Genomic DNA, 21,551 nt, shown 5'->3' with positions numbered 1-21,551 from the left:
AGAACCTGGGCCCAGCTCCTGAAAAAGGGGAAAGAGCAGGCTCCCAATATCTCCCCACCCTCCAGGGCGTGGTCAGGATCCTTCAAGGCCCTTTCACAGTTCCCCACTCCCCCACCTTCCAAGGGGTTTCCTCCCCTGTAGGAAACCCTTGCCCTGATAACTCATGACTCTGAGGTCATAAAGGGAGGATCAGCACTCTTCCACCTGAACTGGTCCTTGCTGCCAAGCCTCTCAGGCCCCGGCTCCATCCCAGGCACCTGCCTGCTAGTGGCTCGAAGCAGTCACATGCTTCTGGAGGATACTGCCTTCTCGCTGGGGTTGGAGGCCCTGGCTGGCTTTGGACGGAGCCCCAGCATTGCACCTCTGGGACCCTTTGTGCAGAGAGATTGGCCCTGCACCCTGGCCCCATGCCAGGGGTTAAAGACAAGAGTTACTGATATTGGCAACCAGGGTTTGGATTCTGCTGTGCACTGTCCCTGTGCACCAAGGCCCTAGCCCCTCACCAGGAGTTCCAAACCTGAGCTGCCTTTCATGGCTCCCAGGGTCCAGATCTGTGCAGCGGCGCCTGCACTGTGTGCTGACCACATGCCAGAGGATACAGACGCAATCCCCTTGCTCCCACGGTCTGGCTCCATGCGGTGCCACCTGCACCAAATTCTGGTATGCCACTCTGCGCACCATATACTGGGGCTGGAGCTGACCTTCACTCCCCACCACTATTGGCAGTATTCTGGAGCTCTTCAGGGGCAACAGGAACTTCCCCCACTGGGCAACTCTTCCTAATTCCACTCCGTTTTGTCCCTTGGCACGTCTGCCTTCTGCTCAGCACGTAGCTGCTTTTATTCACCTTGGAGGCTCCACCTGCTGGGGTTCTGTTGGACCTGGCAGAGCAGGGTCTTGAACCAGGTCCCAGGATTTTGCTCACTTTGCCCCAAGCAGGGGCAGAGCAAGCCCCTCCCTGTCTTTCCCCTTGATTGGTGGATGGGTTCCACAATTCACAATGTGGATTCTCCAATCCCAGCATGCCAGGTTGTTTCAGTAAGTCCACCGCAATTATTACTGAGCCTAAAACGTTGCCCTTTTTATGGCCTCAGGGTTTGCAGCTTTCTTAATTATTTAACAATACTGTTACTATCTGACAGCCTTTAGTGCAGCTTTAAAGTCTTATACATGTAGACTCATTTTACAAGACATTTACAGCAATTACACATGATGGTTCTCTTCACCCCAGAATTGTTGGTTTCTTTTTTTTAAATAATATATTCTTTCAGGACCAGGACAAGACACCCGATTCTTTGTACCTGGTCTACTTGCCTTGTTCTTTATACCTGCATTATTCTGTTCTCGCAAGCTTCAAAGCAGTGGAATATCAGGCTTAGAAGATTTCAAGGGAAAGAGGTCATGTGGATTCTTCCAATATAATTTACAAGAGCAAAATGGAAATGTTAAAGAAAAAAAAAGAATAATTGCAAAAGCTTAATCCTTTTAGTATTATACATCCTAGAAATAGTATGTGCTATTGTATTTGGATCATAGGATCCTATGATCATAATAAAATAGGGCTAGAAGGAACCTCACAAGGTCATCTAGTCCAGCCTCCTGGCAAAATAACACTCGACTGACAAGCTTTAATTAAAGCACCCCTGCCACTATTTTGAAGTGCAGGACACTGAATACATATGACACTGCAGGCACCCCCTTTCACCCTAGAGCATGTGTATAGACAACTTTTGTTCTCTTCTAGATGCTTCCCAATACATTACTGGAGCACCCACTTTGTGATCTTTCCAGGTATCAAGGGCAGGCTAACTGGTCTGTAATCCCCTGGATCCTTCCTCTTCCCTTTCTTAAAGGACACTATATTTGCCCTTTTCCAGACATCCAGAACCTTACCCTACCTCCACAAATTCTCAAAGAGAACCAATAGCTCTGAAACTAGCTCAGCCAATTCCTTCAGTATCCTAGCATGCATCTCAAGAGACCCTGCCAGGTTAAAGCAACTAGATGTATTCAGGTAATCCTTAATCTATTCTACTCATCTAGGCCAGTGTTTCCCAACCTTTTCCAGCCCAAGGTGCACACATTTAAAAAAAAAATCCATGGCACATCTTTTAAGAGATTTTCCATCCCCACAGCATATCTGCTCATTTCTGATGAAGGTTTCTCTCATACGGTTATTCTGCTTTACATTTTCTTTCTGTAACCTCTTTAAAAAGTCTGTCCTTTGTTTATGTAAATTGGGTGTTAAGTAGAAAGGTAGTATTTCAACTTACTTGGGACCATAGATTTGTTTGATAATTTTTCTCTGCATACTAAGCACTCAGGCACAGGAGATGGTGTCACTACACCAGAAAAAAAAAATTCCACATAGTCTTCATTATACTGCCTGATCCATCTTAAAAAGTTACGTTGACCCAAAGATTAAATACTACAAGACCACTTTGGGCACACAATAAAAAAGAAGCACACACAGTATGTATATTACAAAATTCACTGCTCAAGCCTGAAGGCACCACACACCAAAGCGAATGGCATGAACTGAGCTAAGGGGCTTGTGAACTGCACAGCCTCCACATGTGCAATAGATGGATTTCCTTCTGCTCCACTAGCTCTCTCTCTCCCCTTTTTTCCCATTATTTCAAAATTCTTGCGGCATAGCAGGGAGTTCTTCATGGCACACTGGTCTGCTATGGCACCCTGCTTGAAAAGCACTGCTCTAGGCTGCCACATGGAACAGCTACCACACAGGTGCCAGGTGGGGGGATGATCCCTGTTGCCCCTCACTGTATGGCGGGGGGGCTCTGCCGTGAGCCCTCAGTGGCCCTAATCACCACTACCAGAGCAGGAGCAGCTGAGTGCAGAATTTTTTTTTTTAATTGCCAGGATGCTGGAGCCAGGTGTGAGAGGGAGGTGGGGAGCATATGGGGAGTGAGGGGCTGCACAGGGGGGCTCTGCCAGGAGGCTCCAAAGCTCCAACTACAGCCAGTGACTGCAGGACTCTTATTTTTTTTTCAGGCTGGGCTGGGCAGGGGATGGGGCCAGGTAGGGCAGTCATGGGATCTCCTCCTGTGGCTCCCCCCATGCAGAGACAGGCAGGCACAGCCAGAGGAACTGTGGGAACCTGCAGCCACTTATCTGTGCCTGCTTTTCCCCAGCCAATCCGAATCTCTGCAAATCTATTTGGAAGCTTTGGATTTAATTTGGACTTTTGAATGGGTCTCCCAATTCAATTCAGATTAGATTTGGCTGCTGAATCGGGCTGAATCTCCTCCGAATCGAATTGGCTACCAAAGCATCGCCCAGCCCTACTATCCATTGCCATCTTATTTTCTTAAGATTATATTATACCTTAAACTACACCTGACAATAAAGGAGGTGCATGTACCAGTAGAAAGAATTAAATCTAAACCTTAGATCAGTGACAAAAGAGTGGTTATAACCATGGGCATGTTTATCATGCCAGACTGGCAACACACTCTTATTTAGGAAATGAAATAAACCTTTTTTAAAGCAAAATCTGTTGTTGTTGTTTTAATTAGCATTCTCTTGCCTTCCCACCAGTTGAATAGCCCGTGTGGTCTCTGGCATCCATTGATATCAGTGAGTCATTTTGCATAGGCCTGTACAAACAATAAATGCAGTCTTTAGCTTGACATCACTGAAAAGTAAATAAAGAATGATTAAAGGGAAAACACACATTATTTTATATACAGAGAACTGAGGCAGAAAAACTAAGGCCAAGTACAGACAGTAAAAAAGCCCAATTCTGAATTGATTCAATCTTCACAGATTAATCTAAGCTGCATAGACTGAACTGATATGCAAGTGAACAGACATTCACTTTTGATTCTAGAAATGCAGTCACAAGCCTGCAGCAGAAAACTGATTTAACCTAAATCAGCTAAGCCTGATACTACATCCATTCAGTTTATCTTAAAACAGTTTTGGCCATTTTGAAAGTGGTTTAGGTGCACTGAACTTCTTTTTTGTTACAGATTTGAACCAGTCTTCAACCATGTATGCTAGTTTATGTATGGTTTCTGTCCCTAGCCTAAGTGACTGGCATACACAAGTCTGCATTAATGGAGCACTTAAACCTCAATATTTTGATCCGTGGTCCAATACCTAAACCACAAATCCACCTCCTCCAACATCCTGAAGTTTAAAAGACTATCTCAGGGCTTTTAGTAGTTTTGATATTAGTGTCAAGTGTGATGTGCCAGGATAAGAACCATCTACTATATGTATGTGTTTTTATATCAGTATACATAAAGCAATTGCATTGTGAATTTTTGGTATATAAGCAATGCATGTTTCTTTTAATTCTTAAGAGTCTGGTGCTTTCTTTAAGCAGAGAAGCAATGTGTCATCTGTGTATAAGTTTGACACTAATTGCTAATACAACAGTCATTAAAGTTGGATAGCCCAGACCTGCATATTACAATAAATATGAGTGAAAATTCCAGACCATTGTTTCCTGTCCCCACTCCCATAATACTTCAATAAAACCTGGTAATCTCGCAAGGTCCCTTCCAGACCTAACATCAATGAAATCTATGAAAAACACAGTGCAATTAGCACAGAATAAAGCCACGGACACTTTTAAGTGCATCTGGTCATAGATATCTTCAAGAAAGTTAATGTGCATCTACCGTTTACATAATCATAAGCAGCTTGAATGATGTTTGAAGATGACAAGCTCAATATTTGTATTTGCTCTCAGGCCATGGAAGAACAAACTAAAAATAAGAACATTTTCTATTAATTTCCTTTAGGTGTCCTTCCTTAGGAAGCCAAAGTCATTAGGGGCTGTGGGCTTTCACAACCGGTCTTATAATGCAAAGACTTTTGCAAGGTGTCATGAAAAGAATGGACTTCAGACTCCTTTGCAGTCAATTTTGCCTTCATTTTAGGATATCTATGGTATGTCAAAAGGAGTTTGAAGCCTGCCTGCATGTGTTTCATATCACAAATGTGTGCACATACCATACACACCTGGAAAACAACATGTAAGTTATCATAAAATCTCAAGTGTAAGTGCTTATGCTCTACATTTTTGCCTATGGTCATATGGTCTATAATGGCAACTGCATGTATTCTTTATCTTATACCTTCATTAACACAAAGGCTGGGGGCGGTACTTGTGCCCATTTTCATTTTGGGGGGGCCTGGATTATATTGTTTGTGGTCAAAGTGTGCCATTGTAGAGGGTAGCTGGGTCAGATTGCGTGTCCACCGGACTTCTCTTCCACGTTTGTGAAATATGTAGGCATACAAATGTTGTTAATACAAAGTTATATAATGTCACCAAAAATGTCAGTCCCCACTATGCACTGCACAGTAGGGCTTGCAGTGGGTTGGCCCTTTTTTCTGCTGCCAAGTTTTGTGTGTACAGAGAAGAAAGATTCCAAGTAGGAGTTATTCCCAGGACAGCTCTGTCACTCATCTTCTCAGAGCAAAAATGTTTTGAAGCCCAGGATTGTATAGCTTGCATACCAGCCAGAAGTGAACTGGCAAAAGAGTGACGGGCACCTGGTAATGGTAGTGGCCAAAATGGTGTTCCCCAGGAGTAATCCCTAGGAGTGCTGCCCAATATGATTGGCAACACCTCTAGTGTGGACATCCATACCCTGTGCTTGCTACTTTGGCTGGCATGGTTGATAGATCACATAGAGCAGAGCAGCAACCCCTGGCAGCAAGATCATCTGTGGTGGGTCTCCCTATCTAGCATTTGCTACTTTGGCTGGTGTAGCAAACAGAAATCCCAAATGGCAGTCTGGGTGTCTTCCTTTCCAATGGACTGAGCTATGTGGTAAAATTACCTGGGTTAGTTTGTCAGTGACTGTCACCTGCTTTGGGATTCAGTTAGTTTAATAGTTAGGGAGTGTGACAGGAGTATCTCTACTGGAGCCTTTCTATTGGTGGCTCCGCCCTCCTATTATGGGCCAGCCACCTGCTTACTCACCTGCCATGCCTTGATCTTAATTTATTAATTGACTGATTTAATTAGGGGGATGCTGCCCACTTTATGCGTCCCGGTGCCTGGGGGTGCTATCTGCAGCTCCCTTTTCCACCCCAACACCACAGCCCAAGCCTTGCAGATGGTACTAACATGGTCCTTGCCTTCTCTCTCAGGGGCTTCTCGCTGCCCCCCCCCCTTACTCTAGGGGCTTCTCACTGCCCCCACCTTACTCTGGGGGCTTCTCACTCCTCACGGCCCTCTCTCCAGGCTCCTCACTGCCCCCCCTTGCTCTGGGGCTGGGGCCAATGCACCCCAAATGCTGCACCCTCTCTGGCACCAGGATCCCCACACTACCGTGGAGTCCCTATGAGGCCTCCTCCAACCCCTAATAGCCTCACCTGGTCCTCCAATTAAAACAGTAAACACAAAAACACAAAGCCCCTGGTCTATAACAAAAAGCTAGACCGTCCGGCCAAACAACATTCAAACCCTACCAGGAAAAACACTCCAACGCCAGCAGTGACCAGGGGACGCTCACACAGTCAGGGTTCTCCCCTCCGTCTGTACTAGCTGAGCTCCTCCTCCCTCAGTCACCAGAAGGGAACTGCCCTCCTGGCCTCCTGTCTGGACTTATATGGGCCAGGCCCTGCCCCTTCCTGTCAGCTGGTCCCACCAGTTGCCCTAGCAACCTGCACCTGCGACTCTGGCTGCCCTGGTGACTGGCAGCTCAGCCTCACCCTTCTTTCCACTAGGGGTCTCTCCCGAACCATTCTTCTGCTCTGAGGCACAGGACATTCGAGTGCTCTGCGACAGGGAGTTAATACATCTCTTAAAGAAAACTTCCTTTTCCTTGTTATAAACCCTGTGTTAACTTCACATTTGTTTGTGAGTGGGGAAGATTTTTCACATTAGAACAACCACTTAAAACTTATTTTCCCGGGTTTCTAGCTGGTGGAATGAAGCTAAAATTTGAAAGGTTGGTGTTTAACCCCTACATTTGAACCCAGCCCCTGTTACTGCTGTCAGGTGCCAGGCAGAATAGTTGCACAAGTATTTTTGGAAGGAATGGTATGCATTATATGGAATTTGACTTATTATTTATATGGAGTATAATGTGACACAAGTGAAGGACAGATTTTGAGTGGTGCAATAAAAACCATCTGTTATGCGCCAGCCAGCACTTTAGGCAAGTCTCCTTCATAGATCCTAGCCTCCTTCTCCAGATTCAGAGCAGAATCTGATTTACACTTGCTAAGTAGGCCAGCAAGTTGTGAGAATGGCTTTAACAGTAGCAGAAAGTTACAGACGACATGATACATGCTATATCAGGTGAGATTCTATTGTAATATAAGTCTAGTACACTGACAAAGGCAATTAAAGGTACATTCACTCTGCCAGTTAAAAACAATGTGGAAGGCTCCTTCAAGTCCAAGCATGCCTTTAATCCAAGTCATAATCTTCTGAAGACAGCCTCCATTTGCATTTATGGGTATGCTGGTTAGCATTACTGATACCCAGGGTTGGAGGGCATGTCAGATTCTTAGCTTCCTCAATATGGGTGGGGGTTGGGGGCAAGCCACTCATGATAGGTGGGCAAAAAGAGGGAGAAACCTGCCAAATCCACAGTTCCTTGTTTCTCATTTCCACTGCCCAGATGGTGCCTGTGCTATTTAACCCCACCTTTTGTAGTAAGCCCCTCATTGGTCATACCCACGTACTTCTAAGGACCCACACAGTGAGGCTTCAACATACCTGAAAAAGAACAGGTATAAGTGTGGGATGCATGTGCTAGAGTCCATGACATTAGCAAGAACTCCAAGAAAGAAAACATCAGTAGATAAAACAGAGACATTTCAAGGAATTCATAAAGGCAAAAAGCAAGTGAAGAAGCTTACCATTTATGTCATTAAACCAAGGAGAAAAAGGAGTTGCATTCTTCAAGTCACTTGTCTCTGTATCAGACCTCTGAACCAGTTCTTTTAATAGCCCCAGACCAGTGAGCCTGAGACATTTTATGACCCCTAACTCTCCTGTCTGCAACTGTCAGTTAGAAACAGATCTGCCACTCTAGGTCATCTTTCCCACAGTTGGCCATAGGGACTTCAAGTAACTTTTCAGGAACAAGCCCATAGAGAATGAAAGCTTGAAGCCTCACCCTGGTAGGTGGAACCTGGCTTACCCCATTGCAGGGAAAGGTAATGGGTTTTCTGACTGGACAGCTGTTTTTGATGCAGGAATTAAATAAGGGGCCCACCAAATACATCATTATACTGATGGCATTTCTATCTCCCAGGCAGACATCTTTCTTGGACCCATTCAGACCAATATGTAGGTATTAAGAGAAGGCAGAACTGTGGAAATTGCCTGGAACATAATGAAACTGATCAAGTCAGTGCCTAGTCAGAAAATTGACACACATGGCTTCATGAGTATGTCAAAAAATTAGGGACATCCAAGATCTCACAGTTGAGCCTCCAGACCCCATCCACTGCCCTGAAATGGGGCTGCACAGGTAGCTCAACAAAAAAGAAGGTTTATTAGTGTGGCAGGCTTGCTGGCAGCAGCTGGCTTCCCAGCTTGGAAGGGCTCTGGCGATTGATGGGGCATTCTCACCGATCAGGTGATGGCAGGAGTGAGGCTTGCCCCATCCCTACCCAGGGGCGAGGTGAACAGCTGAGAGGAGACTAACACCCTCCCTCTTCATTTGGCTCATTTGGAATCTGGGGCAGAGACTCTGGAGGGAATAAAAAGGCAGCATCCCCAGCACAAGGGCAGCTGCACTGAGGGATGAAGAAGGAAGAAGAAGAGCTGGCAGAGATGGACAGTGGGGCAGAGTAGTAGCCCCAGAAGAACCTGAAGACAGATCATTGGATGGGAGCAGCAAGTGGCCGTGTTCCCAGCCCTGCCATGAGGCGGCATGGCCAGTGCACAGGTGGTGCATGGAGGGTCCAGGAGGGACCAAGACCCTTGGACCTGCATGAGGCTGCTCAGGGCTCCAAGCCCTTGCATGAGGCAGGGTGAGAGGTGTACAACCAGTGCACAGAGGGTCTGGGAGCAGACCAAAGCACCACAGCTGCATACGGCAGCTCAGGTCCTCAACCCCTGGCACAAGGCTGGGCATGCAGTGCACAGGTGGTGTATGGAGGTCTGGGAATGGACCAAGACCCTGAGAGCTGCATGAGGTGGCTTGGGTCTCCAATCCCTGGCACAGTTAGGGTCAATGGTGCACAGAGTGGTGCACAGGGCCCTGAGTGGGCCAGGGGCTGGGAAAGCCCAAAAGCAGCTGAGGACCCCCTGCTGAGGGAAGAGACATCGCACCCTGGAAGACAAGCACAGCCTCACTGAGCCCTTAGAGGAGACATGAATTGCATGGGAAGGGGATTCACACAGGGGAGGAGCGTCTTCCTCCCCATGATGAGCAGTTGGGGTATTTAAGTTGGTTAAAGCAACAGCTGCAGTATCTAGGGCTCCCCACTCCCCTCCTCTCATCTAGGGCCACTCCTCCTGATGTGTTACTATTGTTTTAATATAACTTATTGATTTGTTTCTACTTTATTCCCCACTAGGCTCTGCCCCTCATATTTTATGAGCCCCGTGCCTCACACTTTGTAAAGTGGCATTCCATTAGAGTGTAAAATTTGCATGACTTCTAATGAGGCTCTTGCTTTGATCCCCTTTTTGATTCCTCACCTGTATATAGTATTTGCATTGACCTGTATGTAAGCTGCTTTTGCTCCTATATCTTATGTGTAAATGTGTTAACGCTATAACTTTTATCTCTTATTACATTTGTACATAGTTAAGCCTTAACCTGTGTCCTGGCCTTGTTCTATAGGAAAGAGGGAAACTGTGCGCCACAGGCAGTTTCACCCCACAGTGCACCTGCCATGCTAACACTCCCTCCATCTAGAGAGGGGAATACATCATTGGGTACCACCAGGGTTATATTAGCATGGAACGGCATACAATGAATTAAGCCAAAATTGCCTGTACCAAAACCACAACTGCTGACTGGGATGCACTATGTATCAGGTGCACCAGCACTTTAGGTTAAGCTCATTTCAACGATTTCTCCCAGCTTCCTAGAGCTTGGGGAAGCAGTATCTAAATCCAAAAAACTGTTGAATTGGAGACAATAGTTACCTCAGATTCTTTTCTTCTGCCTTTAAAGGAAGATACTAATTTTATGTCTCAAAGACATGGTAGGCTACTCTGCAGTTATTGCAGTTATACATACAGCATCCCCAACTATAGTCTTTAAATGGTATTGGAGGTTTTTTTTCAGGAGGCTGAAGGAGAGATGCCATTCAGAGTAACTGAACACTCTGAAACCATATGCTGACAGGATGGAACCTCACAAAAAGTCAGTAAAGCAGAAGGGTGGAAATGAAGTCTACTACAATGCTGGTAGACACCCAATATGGGTGAAGCCAAAGAGCTTACCTCTCCTACAAGGATAGAGATATTGAGATTATTATTCTGAATTAACGTTATCAAGAGAGGCAAATTGAACTGCATACAGAAAAAGTGTCATCTTTCCCAATTTTCTAGGTACTAGCATCAATGTGGAATCTAAAGAAAATTATAGGAAACTTTTGAAGTACATAGTAAATCAACCGATCCCTAGTAAAACACATGGGACCTGATTTACATGAATAAGGGTAACAGTTTTTAAATTTAGTATATTACATAGTGTTTATACTCGCAACATAACCGAAGTCAAGATGAAAACAAGAAATACAATACATAAAGTCATTAGCCCAAGATGCTAAATTCACTTAATGAATTGCTTGCCACACTTTTTTCTACCCAGCTCAATTAATTATCTGTATATCACCAAGTCTGTACATCCTATACACTGGTGTAAAGATGTTAAGAAGCTACCCCAGGGAGTAGAAACAGTATCTATTTTTTAATTATTGCCTTTAATAGTAGCTGACATTTGACGTTAAATAATATGTAAATAAAATCATTCTTCCTACAATTTGTTCATCCATAGAGTTTGTGAATTAAATATCAATAGGCATCCACACCAGGGACCAAACAACTAGACATCCAGAATCTTCAGATCAAAATTCTTACTTAATCCATTAAAAAAAAATAAAAAAATCACACTTTGAACTTGAAGTGTCAATCAATGTGGGCAGTTCTTTTTGGGGGTGGGGGGTGGGGAGGGGGACTGTTGTTTCGGGGGTTTTTTTTAAGTAGCAAAACTGAAGATAGTGAATTCCCAAAGGATGCAAGGTCACATTGGTGCTGAGGTCTGGTTGGGGATAATAAACTTATTTCAAACAGAACCATCTCTCTCCTTGTCTCTCAGTTGACAGAAGATGGTTTAGATAACATTTGCAGGCAAGAAACAGCTGCAAAATGAATACTACTTTCTTATAAGACTGTTCATTTTTAAGTGGAATCTTATTAAAAAATAACAAACAAACTTGCCACTTTGCACAAGAAATATACACAACTTTGTACTAAATATGACAAAAATGTAAGCCATGAGGAAGACTCAAGATGTACATAGAGGAATTTCTGAACTTCTTGACCTGTTACAGAACATGTCAATGAGTTGTGTCCTATCCTATAAAAGGCTACAGTATGAAATCCAGAAATAGTGTTCAACTCATGTACAGCCATCACATGACTAATCCATTTTAAAAAGCTTCTTGTTTATATAATAATCACTCCTCCTTATATTGCACTTCCCCTATTATCACAACTTCTATTAACGGATAACTTCAATACACGATCATACAAAAAAAGCCTTATGTTTATTGTATCACAAACACTGTCAAACCCCATTTAATATCAACAACTTAAGTGATCTTTACTGGGAAAATTCACCTCTTAATGTCCCAATTACAGGCTGATTTTCCTAGACTGCTTCAGTCATCAGACAATTACTGGTAAAATAATTTGCTTGCTGAACAGATATACATAAAGCTATTCAATAGATATATCTACATAAAAATGTATCTTTAAAATTGTAAGATACGCTAGTAAGTCACTTAATCAGTGCCTGGGAATTTAAACCATCAACGAGTATGGATGGCCTATGACTTTAGTGCTCTGCGTGTGATTAGCCTTGCCATGAGTTCCTACCACATAATTTAACTTTTAGTACAAGCTTGTGAAAATCTTGGACTCTGCCCCATTAATAATTGTAGTAGTAATAATAATAATGTTCAGAGATTGGTGGAAGCTCAGATGCGGTTCCACAGATAGACAAGACTTAAGCCCTTCCTGTTTCTTTGTACAACATAGCCTGTTCTTCTAGCATGTCATTTTTTAAACATGGTATAATTTGAATTCCTTTTTTCATGTTAGGTTCTAAGCAAACAGGAAAGCTGAACATTACACAAGTTCACAAACCAATATACAGAAGCAGAGTATAAACTCTAGCCTTTCCAAACTTAGAGCCACAGCCCCACCTATGAGGAAACCAGAACCTGAGCCAGCATGTTGTGTGGCCACACAGGGCAAAATACACATTCAGACCAAACATTTTTTACTGCTTACCTGCAAGCTATGGAACACTGCATGTGCCACAAATCGGTATGCAACACATGAAACAGAGTTTACCATAACAAAACAGGCTTCTATAAATCTTATGTATGCCTTGCATTACCAGGACTGGCTGTAGTTTATTACTGCAGACATTTCCTGTTTAGCTACAATTCAAGACAATGGACATATCTTAGTATCAGGAAATACAAACACAGCAGTCATCCACTTCAATTAAGAGTTTTGTCCCCTGTTGTCAAAGCTAAATTTTAGTTTATTGTTAGACGAGGTTCTTTGCGCGAATCTGATATCTTTTATTAGACTAACTTAAATAGTTGGAAACATTTTTTTAGCAAGCTTTCAGGTTTAAAAACCCTTTGTCAGGCTAAGGAAGTTTCTGCAGTTGATGTGTGCTCTTCCTGGCTGGAATGAATAGTAAAGAAGCTGTAATTGGGCTGGTATGCATGCAAGACAGGCAGTCAGTGAAGACGTAAACTGAGGAGTTGGGGGGTTGGGGAGGGGAGAAGGGGAATGAATGCAGCAATTAAATAGTGCAGAGGTACCTGGGGAGTCTATTGCAAGAGAACATATGAACCAACTATCTATCTCTTGGACAATAATAAGCTTTAGTAAAGTCTACCTTCCTAGAAACCCAAATATCTGTGAGCATTACCTCTGTCTATACTTAGAGGATCAAGCGTGATCTCAAAGCTCTGGCTGAAGTCAGCAGTAAAACCACTTAGAGTCAGGATCCGTTCCTGAGATGGTCAATTAAGAACATCAATTTTGCATTCTTGCAAGCATTTCTACCACCAATAAAATGAAGAGAAAGCAACTCTAATATAATTTGAACTGTCAGCTGAAACTGTTATGAACAGCATATCCTAGAACTATTAAAAGTGTTTCATTTATAATTAGATCTCAAGTCACCTTGACCTTTCCTCATACAGAGCAAAGTGCCCCTGTCAACCAGCAGCAGCATCTGCATCCTCATTCCATTTTAATCAGAGCTCAATTTGGATTTCTATGTCTCGGCAATCAGCGCATTGCAGAGCAAGGAAACTGCAGAAATAAATGAGATGTTGCCTTGTTCCAGCTGATTAAAACATGATTCAAGGTGACTTTTAGGTGACACCACAAACTGTCAGAACAGCAATGTGCTTTACTTTATGGGGAAAAATGTGTGAGAGATGTTTGTTTCCCCTATCTGAGGTAAGTGACAAGAGTTGAAATGAGAACGCTGGTTTGTCCATGAAAATATATCAATGTTTAAAGAATCCTATTATTAGGCACAGTAGAAAGAACATCTTGGATAAGCCTCCCATACTGTGGGTAATTATCACAAGCCAGAATGCTAATTGCTTTTCGATCTGCAGGCTGTGCCTCCGATGAGTCTCACTGAAGGCTACTGTGGCTGTACCGTGCACTACTACTTAATGAGACTGACTTTTATCAGAGTACAGTATCAGCTATTACTAAGTGGAGAGCCAACATTAGAACAGAATCAACATGTTCTTAAAGCCTGAAAAAGCACAAAATAAGAGAGCAAGTAAAACTAAGAACTGTATTCCTTGTACATCTATCATGATGCAATTATAACCTAGTTCAATTACTGGGATATAAATGCATTCAGTATATTAATAGCCATCAGTTAAATGGTATGATTTATATTATATACTACTGATTGGTTGCCTGAAATTAGTCTGGAGAACTACCTATAGATCTTAGTTCTAGAGTATGAGTTATAAGGGAGAGGAATATTGCACCCCAGTTTACTGTCATAGAATCAATGACTCAGAAGGGACCTAGACAGATCATCTAGTTCAACCCCCTGCCATGGGCAGGAAGGAGCACTGGGGGTGGCAGGGGTCATAAGACCCCAGCCAGGTGCCTTTCCAGTCTCCTCTTGAAGATCTCCAGGGAAAGTGAGAGCACCACCTCTCTGGGAAGCCTATTCCAGGCTCTGGCCAGCCTTACCGTGAAGTATTTCTTCCTAATATCTAACCTAAACCTATCCTCCCTCAGCTTGTGGCCATTGTTCCTGGTGACTCCAAGGGGGGCCCTGGTGAACAGACTTTCCCCGAGTCCCTGCTGGTGGTCCCTGATAAAGTTGTAGGCACCCACAAGATCCCCCCTCAGTCTCCTCTTGCGGAGACTGAAGAGATTCAGGTCCCTCACCCTCTCCTCACACGGCTGGTCATGGAGGCCCTCAACCATATGAGTGGCCCTCCTCTGGACCCTCTCCAGGTTCTCCACGTCCTTCTGTAAGGCAAATAAATAAATAAAATAACCTACAAAGAATCTGGTCCCCAATGTAAAGTTCTCAAAACAATTTCATGAACATTTTTATTATACCTGTTACCTGAGCTGGTCAAAGTGTGTGTGTCAATGCATGTGTAAGCTCATGCGTTATATAGGAGGGTACAAGGGGTAGGGGAGGGAAGAACTTGATCAGAATACTTCCACTTTTTAAGCAAACCTTCATCCGGAAATTATATTTTGTTCTGAATACTAAAAATGTGGCTCACCATGATATGCCAGGAACCTTGGACCAAAAGTGCAAAGCAGGGGCCTGAGGTAACTACAAGTCCCAAGACATACAGCAGTAGTATTTCCAAGGGAATGATTTCCATGCTTTGAAAAAATATATGCAAAGTGAAAAATATAAATCATTTTCCAAACCCCAGCTGAAAAAAAAAGTTAATTTTCTGTCAGAAAGTTCTCATTAAAACTTAAACAATAACCTGAGTTTGATCAAACACAGACACTGTATGCATCAAAACTACCAGTCTGATTCTCAATATTAGCGTGAAAAATTGCCATATTGAAAAAAGCCCATGCAGATGGGGGATGGGGAGCAATGCAGACATATACCATTAAATTGCTTAGCCTACCTAGTTTTGTATAACATGCTTGTGGGAAAACTAAGAATAGAACCCAGATTACAATAGACTTGGGAGTTTACCAAACAAAACTATACACTTCCCTGTTAAACCCTCAACAAAAGAAAAAAATCAACCACTAAGAGGTAACATGGCTTTTGAAGTTAAAATTGCACAGGAGAAATGCTTATTGTTGAGATTAAATATCCCACACTATCCAGAAAGACTCAGAATGTAGAAAAACATACAAACCACCCACAGACTCCCCCACAGACACTCTAAAGTTTTAAAACTTCCCCCACCCCATTATTCCCTTTCATGGTATTTGGCTCTGGATGGATACAATGATTGTACCACTTATTACAGAACCTGAAAGATTGTATTCATAGCCTTGCAGGAAAACAGCCTTCTTATACAGTGTAAAATGTTAATATTGTGAACTGCCATAACAGTTAACAGGATTAGGGCCAAGGCGTTAAGGATCAACAGTTATAGCAACATGAAGATTCCACCTGGATCATAGAGACAGAAGCAAACCTGAACAGAAAAGAGGGACTGGACTGTCAGTTAGGTCCAAAGATATGATGCACTTGGTTTGATATATTTCTCTCTAAGTGAAAAAGTGTCACCATTCCTCTAAATTTTTTCCCATTCCTGAATTACCCTGAATAAAAGAAAAGAAGAGAGAAAAGGAAAGAAAAGCAAAATAATTTTAAAGTTTTGGTTTCAGTTCTGTTCAGCACTTTGAATATTTTTTTTTACTAGACCTTAATCTTTACTTCTCATGTAACAAAGGCTCCAACGTTCATTCTAATGAATAGTTTTTAACACCTGAGATCACATTCACCTTACTTCCCTTCATCTCCAGGGCAATTGTATCCTTCTTCTGAAAAAGGTGACCTATTTCTCTTCACATGCAGTATTAAGATGAGGGCTAACACTTGGCTTGTACAATAACTGTATTTCTTTTATTTTTCTCCCTTTCTCCCCCACAGTGTAGTTCATTTGCCTTTAAAATCCCTGTCCTGATATTTTTGCCTGTTTTCTGAGCAACTGAGCTCCTGACTATTATATTTCATATAATCATATTGGGTCTAATACTTTATGTTGCCTACAAAGGACCAACTCACAGGATCATCATACATTCTAGTTTATTAGACAGGATGTGAAGTTCTAATAAAATTATGAATGCAAATTCTGGAGGGTTACAATAGGTACTAGTCATGTTAACACACACTGACATACATTCACATAATTGCTGCAATAGTAGCGTAGCACCAATGTTGGTTTATACCTATCCAGGGTGCTGGAGTCTGTTGTCGATGGTCAGCTTCCTCCAGGGCAATGTCTTCTCCAGAAGAGGGTCACCTGCTTGTCCTTCTGGTCTCAGTAGATCAGGTGCTGGATGAGAGGGCACCCCTGAAGTTTACACTTCACTGTCTTCTATCCCTTTCTGGCAGACGTGTGATCCCCCAGCATCATCTTGGCTGCCCAATCTGGAGGTTGCTGTCCCACATAGGTCTTGAGTAGTGCATGACTACTGTCAGTCACAGGGGTATCCACCTGCTGGTATGTGCAGTTTCAGGAGTCAGTTTGTGATTTTGATTAATTTAACAGTGGAATTGTTAAGCTTTCTAGGAGCAGTCTGTGGGGGGACATCTAGTCCCAGGAACCAGTCTTCAGCATTGATTAGCTTAAACTGGATACCTTGTTGCACACACAGTGGAGTTCCAAGCAGTGGCATTGATCCTTCCTTGCTGACAGTCTGTGGTAGGTGGTGTTAATTGCCACTCACTAACTTGTAACCCCAGCTGACTCTGCCTCTTAAATCACTTAGTAAGATTTGCTCCCATTCATTCAGGAAACCAGCCCAAATACAGCAATGCAATTCCAGTGATTACTATTCCGATGCATTCTTATAATAATTCTAGTAATACAACGTATGGCTTTACTTTTAAAAAAAAATACATTTGTTAAAAGGTATAAAATACAAAATACAGAATGCCAGGGTAAAGATGAGACAGCTGAAATATAAAAATGCAATGTGAGGTAGTGAGGATCAAAGGCCACTGGGGACAGTGAGTTAGGTTAGATGCAGTAGACTGATTTAGCATAAACTTTAGACAGATATGGGAAGTTTTCTTTGGGAAATAGGTTTTAATTAAAGGGGGAATGTGTTCAGCAGGATATATTTACAGTCATGCTTTCTTTGCACCTTGGCTTTTCTGGTCTCTTACAGACTTTGCTTTGAAGTGCATATTTTAGTTCTTTTGTTTTCTGTGGTGACACTTAGTTCAAGTGGTATGTGATGTAGTTTCTAGGTTTCTCCTACAGAAAGTCACTTCAGCCTTTTGGCTTGCTCTGAGCCTTGCCACACCCATGCAATGGGTGTGCTAGGTCTCTGCCAATATTTAGAAGGAAAAAGAAAATGCACAAATGGGGTGGGAGGGGTGCAGGCAAGAAAGGACTTCTTGTTACAATAGATATATGTCTCAATGGCAGCAACATTTTTCTCCAAATTCTCCATACACTAGGTGGGCTTGAATGTTTCATTTCATACGTCATTTACCACTGGGCCTTCAAAACTACTGTAAATGAGCCTTAAAGATGAAAAATATTGCACTTGCAAGGGATGCATGGCTGAGATTACATATTATTGTAGCTCTTTCCTTTCTCTAATCTCTGTAAGCAATATATTGCTCAAGTCAGGTGACAAGTGGGGATGTGTGGGGACAGGGACAGAAAGTAGTAGCTCAGAGGAAATACAACCATATGGTAGCATCCAATGGCTACTATTATCTCATTAGAAAAAGCATCTGACAAACTAAGTGGGATTTTAGTGTGGGGTCATATGGAGTCAAAGGAACAATTCCTATACACAAAAAGATGCTCTCCGATACAAACAATTTAAATAAAACCTAGATGCTGTTGAAACATCATAAAAACTTCAAGTGCTTGCTTATTGCTATATGAAAGGTTAATAATGGCAATATAGCTAGAAAGATGGCCATGAGGTGTTTGATGGGTATGCAGAGAGGGAAAGAGAGCTTGTAGGCAGATGGATGGACAGGATATTTTTAAAATAGAGAAAGGATAAAAGTCATGGCACATGTCACATGGAATACAACCCCATAAGAGACTTGGGCCATCTTTGCATGGCTCCCCTCTTGACCCTGTGTCTGCCGTAAGTAAAATGATTCCTCACTACCTCTTCCTGCTGGGCAAAATGAACTCCAGCATTTAACTAGAAATGATTGCTTACAGCAGTGATTCTCAGCCAGGCATGCTGGTGTGCCTTAACAGACTTTCAGAGGTGATGCGGGGTGCCATGCAACATTAGCACTGTTAAGTGTGCAAACAATTTACACAATAATCCCAGAGACTTCAGACTCTGTAGTGTTAAAAATATCTGACCTGTTGTGGTATTTTTAAGCTCTTTGCAATAGAAGATTTTTTTTTTTTTACTATAAAAAACAACAACAACAACAGAGCAGAGTGAATACCAAGAGCTAACATTTTCTGAGGGAGGGGCAGGGGGGCTCGAATCTAAGAAGGTTGGGGATCACTGGTTTAGAGTAACACTATCCTATGGAACCCAGGGCCAAGCACACGTCTGCCAAAGAAAGCTGTGATGGAGGGATGCTCAGTCATCTATTTTGACTATTCCAGGCTTTGGTGATTGCAAGTGGGAATATATGGTCAGGGCAGGCCGGAGCTGGCTTGAGTGCCAGACTGTCTCTCACTGGAGCTACTGGAGGTAAAAACATGGGGAATGAGGGCATACTTTTGAAATCTTGGAAAGACAGATGCCCTACCAAGGCATGGTCCCATGAAAGAATTAGTTTTCAAAGGTGACATCAAAATAATGTCTTTGTTATTCCTATAGCGTAATATTCACTTGTATCCTTGTGCACACAAACTTCAGAACTTGAAAAATAAAGTATCGTGATAAAAAGGGGGGCTGGACTAGTAGGCCCCCTCTACATGTTACAGGTCTTACACTAACTGGTTTATTGCACAATTACCTTGACATCAGCTACACATGCAAAATATTGATGCGGCAGCCTTGCTGGTATCAGTCCAGCTCACTGGCTTGAGCAGGAAGGCTCAGACCAAATGGTGGGGGTATTGCCCTTACCCACCAATCAGGAAAGGGAAGGAGGGAGGCATGTCCCACCCTGACCTAGGGGTGAGGTGAAGGGCAGAACCTGAGGGGTAACTAGCACCTCAAGAGTTCCTATTGGTCTGCTCCTGATCCAGGGGTAGAGACTTCTAAAGGAATAAAAAAGCAGTGTGCCCAGCACATGTGGGTTCAACATGGGACAATGAAGAGGGCTGACAAAGAGCTAGTGTAGCTTACCAGTAGGGTGGAGCAGTTGACCCAGAAGCACTCAGAAAAAATCTTCACCAGATGGGAGCAGCAGAAAGCGGCATGGTGACAGTGCACAGGTCATTGCATGGAGAGTCCAGGAGTAGACGGAACCATGACAGCTGTACGAGGCAGCACAAATCCCCAATCCTGCATGAAGCAGGGGTAGAAGCCCTCAGTGCATGGACCAGTGCACAGGGCATAAAGGATCCGGGAGTGGATGGGACCTCAGTAGCTGCACAAGGCAGCTTGGGTCTCCAACACTGTGCGAGGCAGGAGCTGAGCCCCATTCAATGCATATAGCGGTGCATGGGGCTGATAGAGCTGAACAGGTCTGCAGCAACTACATGAGGGAGCGTGGGTCTCTGACCCTGCACAAGGCAGAAGCAGGGCTATCAGTACATGGAGCACTGTACAGGGCTGTACAGCAAACAGGACCACAGTAGCTTCACAAGGCAGTTCAGATCTCCAATCCTGCACAAGGCAGGAGCAGGGCTATTGGTGCATGGAATGGTGCACAAGGCCATAAAGAAGATGGAATGCCAAGAGCTGCCCTAGGCAGCTTGGGCTCCCACCCCCACCTGCATGGGGCAGGTGCCCTTTTGGTGCAGAGAGTGGGCTGACAGGCTGGGAGAGCCACACGAGGCAGCTCAGGCCTTTTTGCAGAAAGAGGGGACACCTCATCCCTCCAACACACACTGCTGGAGATGCATCCAACCCCTTCAAGCCCACAGGAGTCATGAGTCATCCAGAAAGGGGATTCCCACAGGAGAGGAGGGTCCCTCCATGCTATGGGCAACTGAGGGGAAGTCCCTGATGGGAGGGGACAATTCACCCTGGGGCATAGAAAGGGACCCAGAGCTTCTGCTTGTCAGAGGGGTTCCTGGGTTAAGGGCCCCAGTAGCTGAATAACCTAATCAAGGGTAATTTATTATTATGATGTGGCGGGGTCCCTGCTTAGGTTCATTTCTTTGCTGGGCACAGCTGCTGTGCCACTGTTGCATTCCGTTCTTCCATGCTGCTGGGATTCCTGTTGTAATCCTGTGCCTTTATTATTGTATTAGAAGAGGAGTATAAGATACCCTGTGTTGGTATTTATTCCATTGATTATTTTATGCAGGTGTGTTCAATAAGAAGTCATGCAGGCAAAGCAAAAAAAAAAAAGACCTCCCCGATCCTACGTTTATACCAGTTCCGAGGTCTCAGAGAGGGATGGTACACGAGTGCTACTCTGTGGTTCTTTTCTTGAATGTCAGATGTCAGCAGCCTTGGAGGTCAAGGGCCAATGCCTACCTCCCCCCACCAACAGGGTAGGTGAAATGTGCCAGTGGTGTGCCCTCTGCCTATGGTGGCCTTGGCATCCACCCCCTGCTACTCTGAAAATCCCTTCTTCTGTATTTTTTCCTCCCCTGATGACTCTTCATTTCTGGGTATGGTTGACTGGTCTCCTTTTGGTCATCATACTGTCCACATTCTGTTCTGTCAGCACAATCCTTTTCATCAAACATATCACGTTCACACATCTCAATTTGGTCATTTACTGTTGTCTTAATTTGGGCATCCCTGGTGCCCTAATTTGGTCAGTCCACCAAAACCATAAGTCCCAGGGGCTTTGCAACTAGTTACTGTGACCTGATAGCAATTCTTGAGGTCCATTAGATTTTGTTATGGGTTGTCAGAGAACACTGTGATGCATGTTTTCAATTTCCCAGGATGTACATCCCCACTTCTCTGTTTACTTCAAACAAAGTGGATGCATCTACACATTCATTAATCCTCCGTGGCTATTGCACATTAAGTTTAGTTCTCAGATAACCAAGTCAGGTGGCACAGG

Source organism: Gavialis gangeticus, unplaced genomic scaffold (genome assembly GCF_001723915.1).
Source record: "Gavialis gangeticus isolate Ggan-Ray unplaced genomic scaffold, GavGan_comp1, whole genome shotgun sequence".
Taxonomy (NCBI): Eukaryota; Metazoa; Chordata; order Crocodylia; family Gavialidae; genus Gavialis; species Gavialis gangeticus.
The sequence above is the reverse complement of the archived record's forward strand: the minus strand, read 5'-3'. Positions refer to the sequence as shown.